General features: G+C 34.6%; 1 pseudogene; it reads left to right on the forward strand.

Moving 5' to 3' along the window:
• Positions 1–12,689: 12,689 nt before the first annotated feature.
• Positions 12,690–16,821, forward strand: LOC132039999 (putative cyclin-A3-1; annotated as a pseudogene).
• The last annotated feature ends 343 nt before the right edge of the window (positions 16,822–17,164 follow it).

A 17,164-nucleotide genomic window follows, 5' to 3' on the forward strand; every position in this document is an offset into this window, starting at 1 on the left:
GCAAAAATGGGATAATCTCGGTAACGATAAAACGGGTCGTTACACCTCCAATTTTGTTTTCCTCCATTTTCCAATTCACACTTCCTCTTTATAGTCTATCACTTTGTGAATTTAAAAACCCAACAATCCCCCACATGAATAGGGAATGACTATTTTATGAAAACATGCATGAAAAAACTGTCTGATTTACAAGTAAGGATTAATCGCATCTGGGTAAGTAGGTTTCCCTTTGAACTTTTCATAGTGAACATACATCGGATATACTTGATCAATCGGTGGATTTGATATCCTTGAACCGTCAAGCTTTGATGTATATCTAGACAATATATGTCACACAATTAACCCTTAACCGTTCTTGGTTCTCATTGTTGCGTTCGTTTCAGCCATGAACACCGCCTTGTTTCATGAGTGCATAGAGAACTGGCCTTACACCAATTCTCCTTGAAGCGGCTTCCACTTCACACTCACATAGGTGATTCCTAAATGTGTAACCCATAGATACACTGTTTTCTCATATCATGTCAAACTTAGAAATCATTAAAAAGCTTTAACGATTTATCCTTGTTCCTGAACATTATCTTATTGTGAGAATGGATTGAGTTTGACGACAATGTTGAACTGTCATTCATAACTTTGTTTGTTCTCCTTGAACCTAGATCTTGGAATCTCCAGTCGGCTAGGTGGAGCTACCATTATGATGACTTGTTCTCGGCCATAATCCCATTCCCTTTGATGATTTATCAACCACCTATCTAGTTAGGCCTTTTTTAAGTGGATCCGACACATTATCTTTTGTCTTTACGTATTCAATCATGATAATTCCACTAAAAAGTAATTGTCTAACGGTATTATGTCTTCGTCGTATGTGACGAGATTTTTCGTTATACATAACGCCTCCAGCCCTTCCTATTACAGCTTGACTATCACAATGTATGCATATAGGTGCCATTGGTTTAGGCCTAAATGGAATGTCTTTGTAACACCTCGTATTCTCATACTAAACCATATCGGTAACATCCTGTAAGTTTGAGTTAAGTCCTAACGGGTAATATTGGTATTATAATGACATGTTAGTTATATGAATCCCTTCGAGATGATTTCGGGCGATAGATAGTCATTTTGAAGTCAAACTAAAAAGTGAAGTCCTGAAGGTCTTTTAAATCCGTCTAAATCTGAGACAGTCTTCATTCATGGCCAGTGTTCGGGAATTTGCGTTAGTAATTTCAGAAGAATTTCTTCTTGGAAGTTGTATATAATTGAAATACCTTTCCAACGGTATATTGTGAAGGTCAAACGGATATCCATACAAAGAGTTATGGCCATTTTACTGAAGGGTGGCAGAGCTGAATCTTCACTGGAAATTTCACCCAATGTACGCCCAAGGAGTGCTGGACATACTTCCAAGTACGTGCTGTACATCCTAGGACGTACATTGCCTATTTTTGGTAGAAAACTCATTTAAAATGGGTATGGTCTTATTTTGTTCCCGTTTTTCATTCTCCCACACCCTAAGGACGAAATTCTTCTCTCCCAAACTCAAGATACTCTAAGGTGAGTCATTCTAAGCCGTTACAAGTTAATTCTAACATATACCCATGATTACTAATCAAGAATTCATCATTCCTAATATAGGGTTTTCAAGAAAATCCACATAAAGATCAAGATTCTAGCTTTTGGAGTTCTTCTTCAAAGTTCAAGTCTTTAATTCAAGTTTTGGAGTGATTAAGTTATGTAGGGTTGCTATCTACATGTGGGAACATATTTGTTCTTCCCCACGCTTCTTCTTCTATAAAGTATAAAGCTTTACAAAAAACTAGGGTTTTTAACCATGTTCATGATAACCCTAGGTCCATGCCCTATGTTATATTATGTATAAAATTGTTATAAATTCTTCATTGTGTTCTTGATACATCATTATGATTATTGAGAATCTGTTTGTAATCCATGAAACCCATACTTTGCATCCCATGGGTTCCTACATGCAAGTTATAAATCATTATGTTATTTTCAAGAAAACACTCTACATGTTTTACACGTTTTCATTCAAGTATATTATGTAACTATATTGTTCAAACCAATGTTTTACAAGGTGTTTTACATGAAACCACGTTTATGTTATATCCCCTCAGAACATGTTTACAAGTTATTTCATGAAACCATGTTTACAAATTATTTCTTGAAATCATGATTACAAGTCATTTACAAGTTAATTCATAAAAATCATGGGCTTCTTAGCCAACTATATCGTGTTCATGTTTTTGAGAGTTGCACGAATTACCGAGAAGGCTCAAATAGCCTGAAATTACGTTAGCCACCTGTCACGACCCAATTCGCGAGTCGTGGTGGCACCTACACTATCCCTTCGAGTAGGCGAACCACATTACTAATAACAAGTTAAATAAGCGGAAAATTAATTAAGAATAAGTTATCAAGTCTTAAATACTTATCATAACAAGAAATGTCACGACAACCCCAAAAATCTGGTCAAAGGGTACAAGAGCGCTAACATAGGACGGAATAGAACTCTGAAAATACCCGAAGGCTACATATTGTCTGTCGAATACAAAAACAGAAATAGATAGAGGAGGTCCTTCAGGGGCCACGGATGAAAGGTAGCTCACCCTGAATAACTAAAAGATGTCACCCTCACGTATCAGCCACGGGGCGTAGAACTGGAGCCTGGATCGTACTCTGCACTCAACAACAGTAAGTGCAAAGAAGAGTAGTATCGCACAACACTTGTACCGGTAAGCATCATAGGCCGACAATGATTAGATAACGCATGAAGAAGTCAAACCAACAAGTAGCACATAGAGCAAACAGTATGGTCACGTATCATATACAAGTAAGGTGTAAAGGAATCATGAAATCAACCAAGACAGATATAATTCACCAAATGATCACCAAATATATATGAGTGGATGAATGCAATGCAATACAATAGTCACCTCTCACACTCCACTCTCGTACACACATGCTATGGCAATGCCTCATAGTCATGACCCATGGGGGACCCGCGAAGTCCATGTACCACTCGGGCTCTCCGGAAAAAACCTCGGAGGCTATCAATTTCTCTCAATCTCCGGAAAAAACCTCGGAGTCTCTCTGCATTGTTCACTCTCAATCTCCGGCAAAGACCTCGAGTCTCTCTCGTCACTCTCAATCTCCCAAGGCAAAGACCTCGAGTCTCTCGATCACTCACCTCACCAATCATCACAACAATAATATAAAAGACATGTCATGCATGATATCAGTCTCAACAATATCACCAATATATAGTCAACCAATACAAGTCATATTAATGTTACCATTCCTTTACACATGGTGAGTGAGCTAGTATGTGACAGAGAGATACGAACAGGTGATAATCATAGAAAATAACACATATGGCGACAAGCCCACATAGCAACTAACAAAGCCAAACTAACTGGAATCCACCTCTACTTCATGCCCGAAGGCCTATATGCTGTCCCCGTCACTTTCTACAACTACATACGATTCTCTAATCAGAGTCTAACTAAAGTAGACCGTAACCTACCTCAATGCCGAGCGGATGCCACGAACAATCAAACTAATGTCTTCCTTTGCGTAGAGCCTCGAACGATCAAAATCTATAAAATATGTGATCTACGTTAGAATACGACTCTAAGGACACCCATACTTGCTATATTTATATTCGAAACCCAAAAACGCACCCCAAAAGTAGCCTTGGGCCCACACGGCAAGATTGAAATTTTATTTGAAGAAAATAATTTCGCCCATTATCTAAGGATTATATATTATTAAAATTGGTCAATTTCATCCATAAATATACTATTAAATCATTAATTCTCCTTTCTTAGGACTAGGACTCGAAACCTTTAATTACTCCAATATCTTTAACTTACTAACAAAATCGACTTTTCGTAATTCAAATACCATGATTTAAAGGTTTTTATATCATTCAATAATATAATCTTTAATTAGGTAGACCCAATATATAAAGATTGACATTGATACATGCTAAGCATCAAAATGGAACCAGTTTCAAGCAAATTAAACACCTTCATTTCCATCAAAATTTCATGACCTTCAACAAAATAAAATAAATAAATAAAAACAAAATGAACACCTTTGTATCTGGTTGCCATTTGATTTCTTTATTCCTTTTTCCCTTTTAACGTATATTTAATAGTGACATGTTCAATGAAAATCAGTCCAGTTGTAAAATTGCTTTAGAAATATAATACTTTCTCATCATCAATTTTATAAAACCATAAGCTTTTAATAAATAGCCATATGTATTATTTTGTTTTTATACTCACTTGTATCATCATATCTATTTATAGCATAGGTGAGGACATCATTATGACATCTACTAATTTTCACCTAATTTTAATAACCAAAAACGTGAGATTGGTCTTGTTAAAGACTTCTAAAGGGAACTAAACACTTGGAAAATAATTTTTTTGGATCAAATTGCATCCCTTGTGCACAAAAAAAATTAGGAATTCTAATGTACATATATATCATCCAAGAAATCCAACATCAATACTCAACACATGCTTATATTTCACATGATATTAAACAATTTAAATATATAATATGAACTAAACTCAAGTAAAAGAAATGGACCCATAATCATTTCTAATACAATCTTAGGTCTCCGACATTCATGAACCCTATAATCTTAACCACTAAACACATAGAGGATTAATTATATTACACCAAGAATCAATAATTGGAAGAAATTCTTACTTGCACAACTTTTTTCCTCAATTCTTTTTGGAATGTTTTTGCTCTTCCTCTTGATATTTCTGGTGTTGTTCAAGTTAAAGTAATTTGTGTCCACTTCCAATAATGAATAGAATGGAGCAAGATCCGTAATAAGATCTTGGACATAGGTGGTGTCTTGATAATTTATAAAAGAAGAAGAATTGGTGTTTGTTGGCGGATAAAGGAGGCTGGTGGTTTCTATCATTATCATTGACTTGTTGGAAAGGAAACATTGAGTGGAAATTATCCCTTAAATAACCGTACTTCCACTAACTATTTGTCTTTCACTCATTCCTAGAACATAATGAAAGTGGCTTGCCCACTTCATTAATTTTTAATTAAAAAAAAATTCCACTAACTATATATTGATGCCAACTTTTACGTGAGACCACTAAATAGTGGGTTGTCCATTTACATATCAAATGTCTTCCTAACACATCAATTGCCTTTTTAGCACCGGTATGTAATATATCATTAGTCCTCGCATTACTTCACTCTATTCATCATCTCATATAAACTATAACATGTATTAAAATTATATAAATAAATACAATATAGTCCCATACCCTTTTCGTAGTTTTAAAGTGCTAAACGACAAAACGGGTCGTTACACCACCATAGGATAAGGATCGCTCTGCCCAGTTAGGACGATTCCTTAATTTTTCCACTGAATGGATCCATCAGGTACGTTACACCTTATACGCTGCCGGCAAGGTATGGGTTATTACAAAAAAAAAAAAAAAAGGCTCTGGAAACAATGTGGTCCAAAGAAGGTACCAGACTCCGCGTTTTATGTGGTGATATCATGTTGTCGGTTTATGCAATGCTATCTCTACTTAAAATATTTTATTCATTTTATATATGTATATATGTATTCATGTCCATGATCATGTTTCAATTTCAAATACTACATCGCTAATCGGAAACTTTATCTTGTTATGTTATTTCCATGTCCCATGTTATTTCATTCATTGCTTTACATACCGGTACATTCAACAAGTGCCTAAGACATCCCCTTTTATTGCCCTATGGCCGTATTTCACGATGCTTTCGATTTATCAAACGACGCATCCGTTTTATGCAGGATCTCTACACGTATCGGTAATTCGTGAGCCCCATCTCATTCGGGGTTTAGTCGGTTATCTTTATTTCATTAGTTATGCATTTAAAGGTATGCTAGGGGCCTTGTCCAAGGATCCGGTTTATGTTCTTCCCCCTAGAATGCAAGATTCATGATTAGAGGTTTCATAGACTAGTCGATCCTTTTTTATGGTTTTTTGATACTTGAGTCGTGTAGCCATCTTTGGCTCAATTTGATATTTCTCAATGGTAATTAATAAAATGATTTTAAACAAGTATTTCATTAAATTATTTGAAATCTCAAATTTTATAAAATAAAAGAAAAAATGTTTTAAAAATAATTTTAAATGATTAAGCTAGAATTCCTGTATCTCTCTCTCTTGATAATTCAACCAAACATCTCAAAAATTATTTGTTATTCTCTAAATAAAACATGATGCATGAAAAACCTTTTACTGATTTAAAAGGAAGAAATATTGATCTGGGCATTTTGTAAAAGAATTATTTAAGGCTATTAGCAATACTCAGCTTATTCACTTATTACCCAGGGACCCCAAGTGATTAAAATAACTTTCGGGAGAATTAGGTGTCAACACTTACCGCCTTTATCCAAAGCTATAAATTCAAACTCTATTTTAGAGCGAGCGATATATGTCTGCTTGGATGATTTCCAAGACACTGCTCCTCCTCCAATGGTGAAAACGTATCCGCTTGTGGATTTAACTTCAGATGATCCGGTGATCCAATTTGCATAACTATATCGTTCAATTACCACAGGATATTTATTATAGTGCAAAGCATACTCTTGGGTGTATTATAAATACCCCAAAACTCTTTTTATTGTCATCCAATGAGTTTGGTCAGGATTACTTGTGTAACGACTCAGTTTACTTATTGCACAGGCTATATCTGGTCGTGTACAGTTCATAAAGTACATTAAAATTCCCAACACTCGAGCATAGTCTAACTGAGACTTGCTTTGATCTTGGTTCTTTGTAATAGCAAGGTTCATGTCAATCGGAGTCTTTGTAACTTTAAAATCCAGATACTTGAATTTTTCAACTACCATCTTAACATAGTGAGTTTGAGACAATGCTAGACCTTGTGGAGATCTATGGATTTTAATTCCTAGAATTAAATCGGCAACTCCTAAGTCTTTCATATCAAACTTGCTAGCAAGCATACGCTTAGTAGCATTTATGTCGGCAATGTCTTTGCTCATTATCAACATATCATCAACGTATAAGCAAACAATGACCATGTGATTTGGAGTGTTCTTAATGTATACACATTTATCACACTCATTAATTTTAAATCCATTTGCCAACATTGTTTGGCCAAATTTCGCATGCCATTGTTTAGGTGCTTGTTTAAGTCCATACAGTGACTTAACAAGTCCACACACCTTCTTTTCTCTTCCGAAAACTACAAATCCTTCGAGTTGTCCATGTAGATTTCTTCCTCCAAATCTCCATTTAAGAAGGTTCTTTTCACGTCCATTTGATGGATTTGGAGACTGTACACCGCAACCCACGCTATTAATACCCGAATGGATGTGATTCTCGTTACCGGTGAGTACGTATCAAAATAATCAAGACCTTCTCGTTGTCTGAATCCTTTGACAACAAGTCTTGCCTTATATTTATCAATAGTGCCATCATTTTTCATTTTCCTCTTGAAAATCCATTTTGAACCTAAAGGTTTGTTTCCTGGAGGAAGATCAACCAATTTCCACGTATGATTGTTTAATATGGATTCTATTTCACTATTGATTGCCTCTTTCCAATATTGTGCTTCTGAGGAAGACATTGCTTCCTTAAAAGTTTTAGGCTCATTCTCTATTAAGAATGTCAAAAAATCAGGACCAAAGGAAGTGGATGTCCTTTGACGTTTGCTACGTCTTGGATTCTCCTCGTTAGGTATACTTTCCTTTGTTTCTTTCCAAGGTTGTTTAGGTCTTTGGCTAGACGATTCACACTCCATTTTATACGAATAAATATTCTCAAAAAATTCAGCATTATCTGATTCAATTACCGTATTAACATGAATGTCTGGATTTTCTGATTTATTCACTAGAAAACGATATGCTTTACTGTTAGTGGCATATCCTATGAAAACACAGTCAATGGTTTTCGATCCTATTTTTACCCTTTTGGGCTTAGGAATTTGCACTTTTGCCAAACACCCCCATACTTTGAAATATTTCAAGTTGGGTTTTCTTCCTTTCCATTGTTCATATGGAATGGACTTTGTTTTGCTATGGGGTACTCGGTTGAGTATTCGGCTAGCTGTAAGAATAGCTTCCCCCCACAAGTTCTGTGGTAAACCAGAACTTATCAATAAGGCATTCATCATTTCCTTTAATGTTCGATTCTTTCTTTCCGCAATTCCATTGAATTGCGGAGTGTATAGGGCAGTTGTTTGATGAATAATGCCATATTCCAAGCATATTTCTTCAAAAGGACATCATATTCTCCACCCTGTCACTTCTCATCATTTTGATTTTCTTGTTAAGTTGTGTTTCGACTTCATTTTTGTATTGTTTAAATGCGTTAATAGCTTCATCTTTGCTATTAAGTAAATAAACATAGCAATATCGAGTGCTATCGTCAATAAAAGTTATGAAATACTTTTTCCCACCGCGAGATGGTATTGACTTCATGTCACAAATATCTGTATGAATTAAGTCTAGAGGATTGAAATTCCTTTCAATAGACTTATAAGGATGCTTAGCATACTTAGATTTAACACATACTTGACATTTCGAATTATTGCATTCAAATTTAGGCAGTATTTCCAAGTTAATCATTTTCCGCAAGGTTTTATAATTAACATGTCCCAAACGTGCATTCCATAAACTATTTGACTCAAGTAAATAAGAAGAAGTAGAAATTTTATTCATATCAACTGAAATTACATTGAGTTTGAAAAGGCCCTCTGTGAGATAACCCTTTCCAACATACATATCAATTTTGCTAACAATAATCTTATCAGAAACAAAAACACATTTGAATCCATTCTTGACTAGTAGTGAAGTTGAGACCAAATTCTTTCGCATTTCTAGAACATGAAATACATTATTAAGCGTCACGATCTTACCAGACGTCATCTTTAAGCAATCTTGCTTGTTCCTTCGATTTTTGCCGTTGCAGAATTTGCCATGAATATTATCTCATCGGGACCAGCTGCAGAATAGGAAGAAAAGAATTCCTTGTTATAATACACATGGCTGCACCAGAGTCTATCCACCATTCCTTTGGATTACCTACCAAGTTGCATTCTAACAACATGGCACATACATTGTCCATTTCTTCATTCTTTTCTGCCATGTTGGCTTGACCTTTCTTCTTCTCCTTATCATTTTTCAGAGCATGACAGTCTGAAGCCATGTGTCCAAATTTGCCGCAATTGTAGCAACTTCCTTTGAATTTCTTCTTGCTTGGAACTTTCTTCCCTCCAGAAACCCGTTTCCTTTTCTTTGAACTTGTTGGAGCAGTTTCAACAACGTTTGCCCCCATTATTGCTTGTTTTCCGTTGGCCTTCTTCTCAGCAGATCTGTTGTCTTCCTCAATTCTAAGGCGGACAATCAGATCTTCCAATGTCATCTCTTTTCGTTTGTGCTTTAGGTAGTTTTTAAAGTCCATCCATGAAGGACGCAACTTGGAATGCTCCGTTGATTACCATTCCTTCCACAAGGAGATCGCGTGTAATCACTTGTAATCCTATACCTGTGACATGACAGTTTTATTGTCAATCATTTTAAATTCCAAGAATCTTGCAGCAACAAACTTCTTCAACCCAAAGATCCTCGGTCTTATATTTCTTGTCCAAAGCATTCCATAATTCTTTAGATGTCTTACAGCCGCTATAGACATTATATAGACCATCATCCAGCCCATTAAGAATATAGTTTTTGCACAGAAAATCAGAATGATTCCATGCCTCCGTCACGATAAAACGCTCATTGTCTAGGGTCTCTTCTGGTAGAACAGGAACATCCTCAGTAATAAATTTTTGCAAATTGAGGGTTGTTAAGTAGAAAAACATTTCCTGTTGCCACCGTTTAAAGTCGACGCCAAAAAACTTTCTGGGCTTCTCTGCCCTAGCCATTGCAGACGCAGTCGTAGTGCGGTTGGAGAGGCAACAGCCGTTGCACCGGTAGCACTTTGAGTAGCAATTTCAACCATTTCTGTTCGAAAAACAAACAAACAAAATTAATCAGTTGGTGAAGTTTTTATATTCTTCAAACCAGACGCAAAAGGTTATTCACTCGATGAAGTTTTTATGTCTTCAAATCAAGTAAATTAATGGAGTAGAAAATCCGAAGATGTTAATCTCCAAGCAAACCGAATATAAGATGAAATAAAAGTATATAAAAGTTAAATTCCTTAAGTTTGTTATCCCTATATTCAAACGTATAAACTGTAAATCAGAAAATATAAGAATGAAAGTGTAGTTTCGAGCCCACAGAAAACTGTGTTTCCTTAAGGAATTTAATCCCCTCACAATTTTCCAAGGTTTGGATTAATACCTCCCAGGATAGAACGAAACTCTATTCTGCAATACTAGCAATCGAAATTGCAGAACTTCAGCAAACTCAACCAACGGATGTAATCACACGACACTTACTGTTTTGAAAACGATGCAAGAAGAGGGGATGAATTTTTTCGGAGAGTAAAATTGCATTTTTCAGCGTGTAAACTTGAGGCGAAGCCTCTGAAAATTTATAGCCATTGAAAAGGTGCAAAGGCACCTGTTCGGGAAGAAGGTGAGCGATCGGTTAAGACCGTTGGGATTTAATATTAATTTCCACGAATTAATTAATTAATTAAATAATGCGCGAATTAATATTAGGAAAAGGAAAATTAAATAATGAAAGTGGAAAATAAATTTGGTCCAAAAAGATTATCAATCAAATCATTTGACCGAATCCGAAGCCGAGCCGAGCGACGACGACGGCGCGAGGGGAGGTCCTCTTCTCAACTCTTTATGAGCTAGAAGATGTGCTTCTACATATAAGCACACATATAGCACTTTCCATTACCAATGTGGGAGATTGCTCACTTGGAAAAGTTATTTTTCCAAAATTTCATTTCCCTCTAGTTTTGTTGGGAAAAGGGTCAAATATACCCCTCTACTTTGTTTTATTAGTTAAATATATCCTCCGTTAGTGAAAGTTAATAAAAATACCCCTAGCGTCTTCAAACTTCACACTTATGCCCCTATTTGGATGGAAATCCCCAAATCCTCTCAAATTACCCAATTTCAAAAAAATTACCCACTTTTTTTGTTGACCCGCCCCGCCCGACCCGCCTATCATCATCATCAAGCTCTAGCTTCATCTTCTTCCATGGAGAAAAAAAAAAAAAAACAAGAACACACCCAAATGATAAACTCACCTCAAATTTCATCTTTAAATTCAACTCCAAATCTTGGTGCAGCCAATACTTAGGCTTGACATTATTCCTTATGCAGAACTCTTGATTATGTGTTTAAGGTTGTATTAATTGGTGATTTAATTTTATGAAGCAATTATAAGTTATCTGAACTAGGTTTGATGTAAGTAGATTTAATTTTCATGCTTTTCTATTTTCAGGCCCCTATTTTTTGTTGTTTTTTTTGGTTGGGGGGGGGGGGGGTTGCTGTTATTTCTTTTTTCTTTTTAAATTTAAAAGGTAAGAAACAGGAGAAACTTAATTGTTCGACTAGCCAATCTGTCCATTGCCATAGAAAAAGATATGGTGCAGAGATTTGTACACCCATTTTAGATGATATTTGAACAGGAAGGGGAAAGGGAGATCAGTCAAGTGAAAAAAATAAAAGAGAAATGGAAAATTTGTGAAAAGGAAAAGCTGATCACGACAGTAACTCAAAAGGCTCTTGAATTTTCGAGGTGCAGGGGCAATTTGTTTACTAGCTGCATCAAGATTTGGAGTTGGATTTAAAGATTAAATTTGAGGTGAGTTTTGGGATTTTATCATTTGGGTGTGTTCTTGCTTTTTTCTTTTTTTCTCCATGGAAGAAGATGAAGCTAGAGCTTGATAACGATAATAGGCCGGGCGGGTCAACAAAAAAAGTGGGTAATATTTTTAAAATTGGGTAATTTGAGAGAATTTGGGGATTTCCATCCAAATAGGGACATAAGTGTGAAGTTTGAAGACGGTAGGGGTATTTTTGTTAACTTTCACTAACGAAGGGTATATTTAACTAATAAAACAAAGTAGAGGGGTTTATTTGACCCTTTTCCCAATTTTGTTTCCCTCCATTTCCTAATTCACACTTCCTCTTTAAAGTCCATCACTTTGTGACTTTAAAAACCCAACAACTACCAATAACAACAACAAAAACATACAAAGTGAAATCCCATAAGTGGGGTTTGAGAGGATAGGGTTTAGCTGTAAATTTTGAAGTTCAAAATTTGAGTTTTTTAAAGTTGTGATTTTTGGCATTTAAAGTTGTGTTTGGCCAATCATTTTACTTGGAAAAAGTTTGTAATTTTTGGAATCAAAGTCCCACACAGTTTTTAGAACTTAAAATTTCTTATAGACAGATTTTCAAAATCTAATCCAAAATTATGTCCAAATAGATAAAATTTTAAAACCTAATAAAAAATCTATGACCAAATGCTAGCTTGATTTACGTTTTGCACTTCTGGTTTTACATGACTTTAAGTTTTTGGCTTGATATGGCCAAGTCACGAAGAAGGGTGCAAAAAGGTTAACGAAAAAGGGAAAAGGAAAGAGTGGATGTGTAATTGCATGATAAATATACACGCATCTGTCTTTCATTTCGTCAACTTTCTCTTCCATTTCGCTCTACACTTATACACAAAAGGGAGAGTAACAAGGTTGGCCAAGAAAAGGGAAGCAGAAGTTATGGTTCAATACTTACAACAACCCAACAAGAAGAGAGTTGTTTTGGCGGAGATTCAAGATTTGTCTAATGTTGGTTTTAATGAAATGAAGCCCAAAACTAAGCAGACTACCACTAAGAGGAAGGTGAAAAGGTCTGTTACTGAAAAAGACAAGGAATTTGATGACCCCCAGATGTGTAGTGCTTATGTTTCTGATATATATATATATATATATATATATATATATATATATATATATATATATAGGTTAGTCCTTTTACTCTTTAAAAAAAAAAAAATGGATGTTAGTATTAGGTCTCATTTGATATGTGAATCTTAATCATTTAGATCTCAAATGGTCAAGTGTGTTTGCATTTCATGTATGTTTAAAAATGTAGTATCTATCTATAGATTATTAAAAAGAGGATAGTTTTAGGATAAAAATTAATTAATTAGTTACTTGTTAGTTATTGTTTTGAATTTGAATTTAAAAAAATTGAATTGAGAAGCTACCAATTTAATTTAAAATAGAATTAAGAAAACAAAAACTGCCCGATCAAGTGGTTACAATTTCCAAGTGGAAGTCCTAAAAATTTGTAATTCATTTTATTTAAATTCTACTTAGGAAAGGAAAAAATGAGGGGTGGGGGCTGGTTGCGCGGAATAGAACGTGGTTTACTATGAAATACTCCAAGAAAGAAAGACGTGGAACGTGGATAATGATATTTTTATCATTGTATTTATTTATATTTTTTGTAAAAAAAAGACAAAGATAAAATACAAAATAGGAGGAAAAAATGAAAAAAGTGAAAAAATTTCCTAATATGCTCATTAACTCCCCACGTCCCAAAGCCCACAATCCCTAATATCCACATTAACTACCATATTTTCTGCACACACTAACACACGAAAATGTTTAACTTCTTCCTAATAAACTGCTTCTATTTATTTAAATTCTTTGAGAAGAAAGAAATACACACGCACAAAATAATTCCATGGCCAAATCACTTCTAATGGCAGCCAAGATGAAGAATTTATCTGCAGGATTATAGAAATCTCGAACTCAAGCAGGTAATATTATTTTGTGTAATACTTTAATATTTTTTATTCTTATTTTATTTTTTTGTAAACTTAATTGATTCTACAATGTAGATAAGAAAACACTCTTTTATGTGATTATGGGTGTAAAATTTCATTTTGACTTGACAAATACTTGATTTATTAGTTAGAATATGAATTAAAAGATAGAGTATTATAACTTTAATAGTTGTCGGGGATTGGCTTGGAGTTATAGATGATGTAGCGCTGGAATTTAGGCTCTCTTCATTAAAAAAAAAAAAAAAAAACAATATATTTGAATTTTCTGGAACATATTAATTGAAGATAAAATATTTGAACTTTAATTTGAATTTAAATTGAAAGAAAAAGATATAGTCTTAATTAATTTTTTGGAGTTTCATTACTACTTCAACGACTTAGTTTGCCAACACAATGACATGGTTATCTTAAGAGGAATAATTGGACTTCATAATTACCAAATAAAGAATAACTTAATTCATAATGTAATTCACCCAATAACTTAATTCATAATGTAATTCACCCACTTTAATTCAAATTGGATTTGATTTAAAAGGTTAGAACTGTTTCAATTTTGATTTGAATTTAAATTGAAAGATAGAGTAGTTAAATTAAGTAACTCATATAATTGAAAATTAATAGAATAAAAGTATAAAAAAAGTCAAGAGTAAGCAAATTATATATCTATGTTATATTGAAATGAGAGTAGTGGATAAGGATATTCAGCCAACTAACAAGCTAATAAAAGTCATATTTAGTAATGTAATTACAAAATACGTCGATAATGTAATAAAGAAAAATAAGGAAGAAAAAGTTATCCTGACGATTATATGATTTGTTTTCTTTGATTTAATAAAGATTTTTGCTATTGAGCATATGACTTGAAAAATAAGATGATTGTTCAAATTTTATTTAAAATAATAGTATGATCTAATATGCTCAAAGTCAGATTAAGAATTTAATATGATTATTTACACTTTCTGTGCATCGCGCGGGGTACAATACTAGTTTTTTATAAAAAGAATTAAGAAGGCAAATGTTTAATTGGGTCTTACCTAATAGAATGATATTTGGTTTCTTATGATGATTTTCACAAATGGGCACACCAAAGATTGAAATTTTGGAAACTGGGTTGTGGTTAATATAGTTGAATTATCAAATCTTGATTTCCACCCCATGTAAAGTTGTTTGTTTATCAAGACGTCTTACCTAATAGAGCCTGATTTAGTTTCTTATGGATGATTTTTGCGAATGGGCACACAATAAAGATTGAATTTTCAATTGGGTTGTGGTTAATATCATTGAATTAATCAAATCTTGATTTCCAGCCATGTAAAGTAGTGCAATACTAGTATTAGAGAAAATAATACTGGTATTAGCTTTGATATTGTTTAATTCCTTGTGTAGTAGTGTTTTCAACCTATGTATAACCAATACTTGTATTAATTAAACGCCTATTCAGTGCTATTCTTATACACAGTAATCGACCCCTAACGTAATTGCATTTGGGCTTTTGAGTTTTTTGACTTACTCTGTGGTGTTTTGAATCAGATTGAGAAAAAGAGAAAACCATTGCCTGATTACCCATGCTGGATTAATCGTATTCTGGGCCGGAGCAATGTACCTATTTGAATGGCCCATTTCGTACCAGAGAAGCCTACGTATGAACAAGGATTGATGTGACTGCAAACATAAGAGGAGTTTTGGTTGACTGATTGGTGGAAGTTGCTGAGGAATACAAACTTTTAGTAGACATTTAGTATCTTACTGTTTCCTACATTGACGGATTCTTTTCAGTGAATGTCATCCCTAGGCAAAGACTTCAGCTTTTGGTGTTTCTGCAATGCTCATTGCTGCGTAAGTATTGAATCCAAGAATTGGTTTTATTCCCTTGGTGATGTGTGTAAGTTTGCTTATGAACCTAATATAATGTATTGATTATGATTAGGAAGCAGTGGCGGAGCCACACTATGCCGAGGGTGTTCATCCGAATCCCCTTGGAGGAAAAAACACTGTTTTTACAAGGTTAAAATTATTTTTTATGTATATATAGTAGACGTTGAACCCCCTTAGGCTTCTTCGCATGTTTACTTTTTTATATTTTGAACCCCCTCGGCGTAAATCCTGGCTCCGCCACTGTAATAGGAAGTATGAGGAAATTAGCCCTCCAAATGTTGAGCACTGTTGTTACGTTACAGACAATACATTTACAAAGAAAGAGGTGGTAAACATGGAGGCTAGTGTGCTACAATCCCTCAAATTTGAAATGGAGAATCGCACAACCAAAAAATTTCTCAGAAGATTGACTAGGGTTGCTCAAGCAGATTACAAAGTAAGTACACAAATATGAGATGAACATTATGGTTTACAATTCAACTTTGTTTCTGTTAAATGTTTGCTTATTTTATTTTTCCTGCTCTTTACAGAAAGCCAATTTGCAGTTGGAGTTTCTAGGCTACTACCTCGTAGAGTTAAGTTTATTGGATTACAACTGCGTGAAATTCTTGCCTTCTTTGGTAGCTGCTGCTGTGATATTCCTTTCAAGGTTCACATTACAGCCAAAGTCACATCCTTGGGTGAGGATTTTGATTCAATGTTTACTATGTTTAGCTCATTGATATATAGAAGTGCTAAATTAACTCTATCCATTTTACAGAATCTGGCCCTTAAAAGTTGCTCAAGATATAGAGCAGCAGATTTAAAGGAATGTGTTCTTATCGTACATGACTTGCAATTAAGTAGAAAGGGAAGTACTTTGGCAGCTGTGAGGGACAAGTACAAGCTGCATAAGGTATCAGTCAGTGTTTGATAATTGGTGATTTTATCGTAATCACCTTCATAGTTCAGTAATCTGATGTGACACTGTATGATTTTTCTATAACAGTTCAAATGTGCCTCCACATTGTCTTCTCCTTTGGAAATAGCGGATTCGTTCTTCGAAGATACAATACAATGACTACTTTCACATATGCTTGGGAATAGGAATAGGACTGCATTCTTGGCTTCTTCAAGTTGGAAAGTTTGCTCAATTTTGCTTCATGCTGCTCTGAGGATGTTGTTAGGGTCAGCTCAACAGAAAATGGGGTCTAAAACCAATATCTGAAACAAGCCTCATGTCTGTTTGAAAAATTTGTGTATATCTTATTTTGAGTATATTCATACAACTTAAATTTGGTGGCCCTTGCTTATCTTTGGCCTTTGGGCAGGACATATTTTTGCCAACACACAAAAATTTACAAGAATCCTTTGAATTTACACCCAGGGCACATATTAGATTCAAGATAAAAGGGATCTTTTGTCCTCTCCCTGTCCATGAATTGCTTGCAAGTCAACTTGTATTTCTCGGAAAAGCAAATGGATGATCAAGAAACCTTACTTTTGCATTTGGGTTCCTAAGTA

This window comes from Lycium ferocissimum, chromosome 12 (assembly GCF_029784015.1).
Source record: "Lycium ferocissimum isolate CSIRO_LF1 chromosome 12, AGI_CSIRO_Lferr_CH_V1, whole genome shotgun sequence".
Taxonomy (NCBI): Eukaryota; Viridiplantae; Streptophyta; class Magnoliopsida; order Solanales; family Solanaceae; genus Lycium; species Lycium ferocissimum.